Raw genomic sequence first — 7,623 nt, forward strand, 5'->3', positions numbered from 1 at the left:
GAGGGTGAGAGAGATGTAGAAATTACCCTGGGGATGGGAGACTTAAACTGGGAGCCATTCATGAAGGGAGGGGGGGAGTTTTGGAGAGCAAGGGGGTACCTGACTCCCCAGATTTATTTGCCCTGCTGTAGCAGTGAGAGGGGGACAAAATTCAAGGCAAATATCCAGTAATTAGATTCTATACCTGGAAAAATTATAACAAATTTGTAAGTTCTCCATATATAGAATCTAATTATTGGGGAGTTCATCTTAATTTTCAGGGCCATCTTTTATTTGAGTAAATGCAGTACAATACTATTCCATGGGTAGTTCCTGTCTGGAGGCTCTCCTTCAGCTGTTCTTTTACACCAGATCCAAGGTGTCACTCTCTGTATACATCTACAAAGGTCATGGTGGGTATTCACCCCTCAGTGACCTTTGCTCAATTTTCATTTACAACAGTGGTGCTCGACCTCCTCCCTCCCTCCTCTCAGGCCAGACGAACAGTGCTCAGTCTATCTATGGCCAGATCCCACTGGTGAACCCAATCTGGCATGCAGGACAGAAAAGCAAGGCCCAATTCATGTCAGGGAGCAAGCTAGACCCAGTTGGGCCCCGCAGGGGAAAACAGTGTGGCTCTGCCCCAATCTGGCCATATGGGGGGCAGGGAGGAAATGGCGGAAAAAGAGGGCATGGCTGTAAGCACCCCTAGCTTACAGCATTTGTACCCTTATAAAAACTTTATTTTTCGGAAGGGATGGCTAGTGTATAGGAAGCCTGGGCTCACTTAGCCCTTTACCTCACTGCATCTGAAATGGGCATCTGAAATGGGCATCTGAAATGGGCACTAATAGTTCCTAACCCTTCAGCTATGTATACCAATAATGATACTCCAATAAAGGGGACACACACCCCTCTCCAAACATGCATACCAATGGAGATATACAGATAAGGGATACACAGCATTTGTCACAAGGAACACAGACAACATCAGCAGGGCTACATCACCATACAAGTAGAGGTCTGGCTCTGAGACTCACTACTGCTTAAAGAAGTAAGACCATTCCAGTAAAATAAAGCAGGCTTTCTTTTCTCTCAAATGGGCAGTCCAAGGTAAGAGGATCAGTATGAGCTGCAAGTGTCTGATGAAGAGAAAACAGCTATCTGTCTAACATCCCAATGGGCCAATTTCTCTCTGCAGTTACTTGTAGTAAACCAATAAGCTAGGCCAATAGAGCAGGGTTTGGCAACCTATAGCCTGTGGGCCACATCTGGCCCACCAATCAATTCCATCTGACCCACAAAGCCAGGATGTTGGCAACAATTCAGCAGTGACAGGAACCAGTGACAAGAAAAGTGGCAGCTGGATTGGAAGCACACAGGAGACAGGGAAAGCTGCATCCAGGTTGGAGGCACAGAGGTGGCAGGGAAATAGCAGCTGGGTCAAAAGTGGTGGCCTGCCCTCAGAGCATGCTGTGCCAATTTAGCTGGCCACTCCTACAAGGATGCTGACCCCCGTCCTAGAGTTATAAGATTTAAAAGTAATCTCTACTTCATGCCTTGCTGAGCTCTATTTGAGACAAATCAAGTAAATAAATCCAAATTAGGTTAAAAGGTATAATTAAGCTTTGGAGCTGAAAGGTCAAGGCGTTATCAGACCTAGGACTTGGATTGGAAAGTCCTGATGATGCATATTCTGTTTTTCCAAGACTTCAAACCAACATGTTAAAAAATAAAAAAGTGCTAAACCATCTTTAGTGTGACCTAAATCATTAGCAGCATAATACATATATTATCTGCCTTATTTCTAACAACTAAAGACCATTTCAGCACTGCTTTTTGTCCCACTATCATTGAAAAAGTCAGAAGTTCTGATACTATAGGACAATGTTTATGAATAAAATATCCTGTTATGACTAAATCTGAAAAAAAAAAGTTAAACTATTTGGGCCACAGAAATAGCAATAAATTAAAGCTAATTACACAGTTTAGAGAAGTTACTTTGAGTCACATATTACATATGCTAAAAAATTCTCTATACTGCTACACTAATTTTTTCATATTACCAGGTCCTCATCTTGTTGGCCCATAGCCAGTTCCCACAGGTTAAAAAAAAAAAAAACATTCTGGGGGAAAACTATTGTCTTCCATTCCTTGATGCTCCATACAGGCCACCATGTTTGGCAACTTTTTTTTAAGGGAAGACAGCTTGTTTTTTCTTGAAAAACATTAGGAATTAACATTTTCTATGTAAAGTAGCCAAATTCTAATCTTGTTTAGATTACTTTGAAGATGCTTCATTGCAGTTAACAGAATAGAAAAAGAGAATAAAGGTTAGGTAAACACATGAAATCTACCCATGAAATTAACTAGAACACAACTAAGTTACCATGAAAATCACCCATAGACTAGCCCTAAAATACACTTCAAAACAAGTGAATTGTACTATACTGTATTCATGAAAGCCTCCAGGCTTCCCAATAGTATCCCTGTCATTATTGCTGTTTCTAGGAAAGATACCTTATTGCTGCCTACCCAGTTTACATGCTCTCTTTGAGGTAAATGCCAGTCACCACTGCTATTGGAGCAATTTCATCTGTCTTTAGAATGCTCCCTGATCACAATATTAGAAATTTTGTTTTTAAACAGATGCATGTACATGTGGTGCATACTTGTAGTAAACCTCATGGGTCCACTCCCCTGCAGTATCTGGTGCCCCGCCTTGGGTCCCACCCGCCTGCCGCACTCTCTGGCCCCACCTCACCCCAATCTCTTGCCTGCCACACTGTTGATGTTCTTGTTACTTTGTTAAGGAGGCAATCCCAGGAGGCTGAAAGTAGTCTCTCTGGGACTCTCTGGCCATCCTTAAGTTAAGTCTACACTCAATTCTGGAAGACCCTGGGCATGTATGCAAGTGCAGGCATCCTGTCAGGGAGGTGCTGTAACTCATGGCACTTTACACAAAGCACCATGAGTTAGATCATCATTGAACCCAACAGCCATGCATTTGTTTGCTTGTTAGGTTGGGGGGGGAAGAATGGAGGGGGCCTGGAGTCTGCCTGCACTGGCCCTGACCAGCATGTAGGGGTGCTCCAGCAGTCTCCCAGCAGACTGCCAGACTACCCCTCTCCAAGTTCTATCCCCTCTACACCTGCACCTGGCAACTGTCAGCAATGGCTGGGGGGAGGGGGAACAAAAGAGGAGGGACAGAGACCACCCCCCCCATGCAGCACATGCCCACCTGCTACCCCAATGAGTAAGCCAAGCCAGGCCTGTATGGCAGGGGTGCCTCCCTTCCCCCCTGCTCTCCACATAAGTGTCTTGACAGTGGCAGAGGCTGTCATCCTCTCCATTTCCCCACGTGCTCAGGCAGGTGGAGAAATGGAGCCCCCCCCGCACCTTGCAGGCCCAGCCCAGCCCAGCACCCCCACCCCCAAGACTCCAGCAGGGGTAATCAGGCAAGGCCCATGTGGAAGGAGAATTCTGTTTCCACCCCGCCGCAGCTCCAGGTGCAGCAGCCTCTGCCACTGTCAAAAAGCTCATGCAGAGGGCAGGGGGTGGGGGAAGGGAACCTCCTCTGCTGTGCAGGCCCACCTTGGCTCTCCCAAAGACCCCAACAGGGGTAGCAGAGGCTTCTGTATCTGGAGCTAGAGTGAAGGTGGGGGGAAATGGAGCCCCCTCACCTCATGGGCCCTGCTACCTGTTCTGGTGTCTGAGGAGGAGCTGAACCAGGGTCATGAGATGGGAAGGGACTCCATTTCCCCCCCATGCCAGCTCTGTATGCAGACACCTCTACTGCTGCCCCCCTATGCCAGCTCTGGGTGCAAACACCTCTACTGCTGTCAAGACGTGTGCAGGGGGTTGAAGGGATTCTCCTCCACCTCATGGGCCCAGTTCAGCTCCTCCCAAGATCCCAGCAGTGGTAGCTGGTGGGGGGGAATGCACAGTGGCAGTGGGGGCTTCTTTCCCCCACCCACCCTCCTTCACCCACTGCACAGGGAGGAGACTCCATCTCCTCTCTGTGGAGGACCCATAAAGCCGCATAAGATGTGGGTGGAATTGCCCAAAATTTACCCTTGCAAGGAACTGATAAACAGCTTCCTAAGGTGCTCTGCCTTAGAGTGTCCCTGTCTGATACTTCATCATATGAGGGTTAAATTTTTGCATGATTGGCCATTTTAAAAGCATTCTGTAGCCATGAATGTTTGTTACATTATGGACGTAGAGTGCTTTCAGGGGCCTTGTAATGCAAACAAATATGATTTCTGTAAGCTCCCTCTATGTTCCCCTTGGGAGGCTCCCCCTTAAAGGCAAAATCCACTGCAGATGTCCCAGCTATGACCCTCTTCTCTGCCTGAGCCTTCAGCCCTGATCCACTGTTTAGGACCTGAGTTCCCTGGCTTCAGCCCTAACCCATCTCTCTTAGTTTGTGCCCAGCCCTTGGCCCTCTTAACCTTAGCCCAGATCACTCCTTCTCCCTCCTTGGCAAGGCTTGACATCCCCAGAGTACCCCAGGCACCATATTACGTAGCCCCCAATCCACAACTTTAAACACAAAACTCAAATACAAAACAGCAAATAACTAGTCTTAACTCAAATATAAGCTCCTCTGGATCTCTAGTGCTCAAGCCTTCTTACGCAGGCATGCTTGCTTCTGTCCCACCAGGTACCTCTCCTGGGCTGGCTTGACTCCTCACTGCAAGCAGCACTATTAGAAATTCTCTGTCCCAAAGCAAACAGGGTCAAACTGCCCCCTGCATAGCCAGAGGTTGGGCATGTATGCCCCAATCCCAGCCCCCTTCTGGTCACATGACCCCATCCTCTGCTCCCAAGGCACAGGTGCTGTTGATTCAGTCATTAGCAGCTTGTCTTTTTGCAGCCTCTGGCTCAGTTCACACGGGTGGCTAACATCTGCTGCTGCTTTACCCTCAGGTTCTCTGCAATCTGCCTTTGGCTACACTCCCTACTTCCTATAACAGGGAACCTCTGCCCCTATTACCAGTACCCAAAATACAAAGGGATGCCAGCATCCTTCTCTATTAATAGGGCTGTGCAAAGCTTCAGTCCCTAATTCGATTCAGCAGAGATTTGGCCTGATTTGGTGGCTGACTCTCCAAATCCAAATTGAATCAGAGGACCCTTTAATCAATTTGGATTGAATCAGAACCCTCTGAATTGATTCAGAGAGATTTGGAAAGATTTGGAGATTCAGACACAGAGGCAGCTTTAAATGTTTTTTCTACATACCTCTAGGTAGCAGGGGCTCATGAGTGCTACAATGCTGGGGTGCATGGAGTGTCTAACATAAGCATGGAGGGCTCCCCAGTGCAGTTGGCAGCAGACCCAGAAGAGGACCAGAAGCACTTCTGATCCACCTCCGGGTCTGCCGGGGACTGTAGCGGGGGGGCGGCCCTGTGCCTCCCCAGCTCAGTAACTGCTGCCTCCTGGGTCTGGGGGGAGCCCACAGGGTCCCCCTGTGGCTGATCACTGAGCTGGAGTGGGAGGGGGGTCCCCCCCAGCACACTCACCAGCAGATCCGGAAGTGGAGCAGAAGTACTTCTGGTCCACTTCCAGGTTTGCCGCCAAGCAAGAGGAGGAATCACCCATACTCCTGTGGGATGCTCCATGCGCCCCAGCATCCCAGTGTTCACAAGCCACGCTGGTACCTCAAGGTATGTAGAGAAAACATTTAAAGCTGTGTCTATGTCTGAATCACTCCAAATTCTCCAAATCAGCATTGAATTTTCAAATTTGGATTCAGCCAAATCGAATGTGGGACAGTGATCTGAATCAGCAAATTGAATCACTGTCCCTGATTTGGGCCAAATCCAAATCCAAATCGAATAGGGCCTGCTTTGCACACCCCTGTCTATTAAGACATTGACAAGACATTTGCTCATTAACAAAGTGCAGTTTTTTTCTGTGTTTAAAATGACATTCAGTTTGGGATTCTGATCAACCTAACCACAGTTAAAGGCTGGTCGGCAGCTTTGTAGGATAGGGGAAATTCACAGAAATGTAAATAAGCATGAGCTATATTGATCCATCATTATTAAGAGTTGGTGATTCAGAATTGTTATGTGGTCTGGCACAAGAAGTTCCATATCATGTTTTTCTAAAGAGGTATCCAGGAACATATCACATTCTGAATCCAAGTAGATTTTTGGAACATGTGCCTTTTAGTACTAAACCATATCTAGTGAATTTAAATTTCCAAAAGTTTTCAATGTTTATTTGTAGTCAGTCATCACAGCTCTTTCAAGTACTGGTTTTTTTATATATATATATATTGTGATGATCTTAAGTAGGTAATCCTAGAAAGGAAACCATCTTAATAATGAAGTCAGTTACTGTGCTTAGGGTTAGATTTTCATGTTTACAAGAAAACAACTGGTATTTTACACTCTTATAATCAGCAAAAGCATCCCAAAGCAGTTGGCACATTTGGTAAGGTCTGCTGTAATAATCTTGCCTTGGAATATTGATCAACATTCTTTGCCTATGGTCTGAGCATGCATTCTATATTTATTAAATGCAGTCTGAGATCCTGATGGAACATTTACAATCAAGGAATGAATCACTCTCCAGAAGTAATGTAGTGATTACTAACCATTAAAGCCCTTATATGTACACAGTAGGAAGAATTAAGTAAAGTTTAATATGCAAAGAATCCTTGTCAAAGTGAAATGCAGATTATGGGCATTATTTTTTGTATATTATTTTAAGAATATTAGTACAACAAGCCAGAGTCACATGAAAATTACTGCCACAACTTTAACTGTCTTAGTAGTTATTTTCTCAGATTTGTTTGTGTGACAGGGGGCCTTTCCAGGACTAGACCACAAGTTAGGCCACCCACCTGCCTAGGGCAGTCTACCCAAACTTGCCTGCCATGACTTGAATGTTTTCATAATATATTAAGCAGGAGGCTGACTATTCACTACCCCAATGCCAGGGGGCACTATCCACAGTTCCGAACGTTCTCTACGCCATGGCCCATGCCTCACAGATGGCATCCAGACTATTATTGCTCCCTGGCTTCAGGCCGGGACAAACTCAGTCTGCCATTGGACCTCTTGCACACACATACTCCCTCTGTCCCCCTTTCACAGGGGCCTCTCACATACTGCCCATCACTGGGCCACTCTCTACTGCTTTGCTTCACTGAGTGACCACCTTTGGGCCATCAGGCTTCACTACTCGCACTCTGGTAGGACACATGCAGCTCTTCAGATCCCTCAAGTTTACCTACTGTTACCTGTCAGCTCCATGTTCTTGGGGAACCCTGACACAAGACACAGACTGTCTGACTCACAAAGAATCCCCCCCCCACCTAAACAGAAACTGATTAAAATGCAGTGAGAGACACACCTAAAACTCCCCAGATAAGGGTGACAAAAGTGAAACAACTGCCCTAGGTCTCATTTGCATCTGAGATGGGACCAGATGACCATTCATTTACATGAGAGATGGAGAACAGAAAGCCTGAAGCAGAGACTGCAGTGAATTCTGGGATCAGCGAAGCAGGGGAGCACTGCATGATGGGGAATCTGTGCTCCAAATGCTAATCAACCCACACACCCAGCTCAGCATTTATCAGACAAGTTCTAATCTGGATTTACAAAGGACTTTTCCTCCCCCCCA

This window comes from Gavialis gangeticus, unplaced genomic scaffold (genome assembly GCF_001723915.1).
Source record: "Gavialis gangeticus isolate Ggan-Ray unplaced genomic scaffold, GavGan_comp1, whole genome shotgun sequence".
Lineage (NCBI taxonomy): Eukaryota > Metazoa > Chordata > Crocodylia > Gavialidae > Gavialis > Gavialis gangeticus.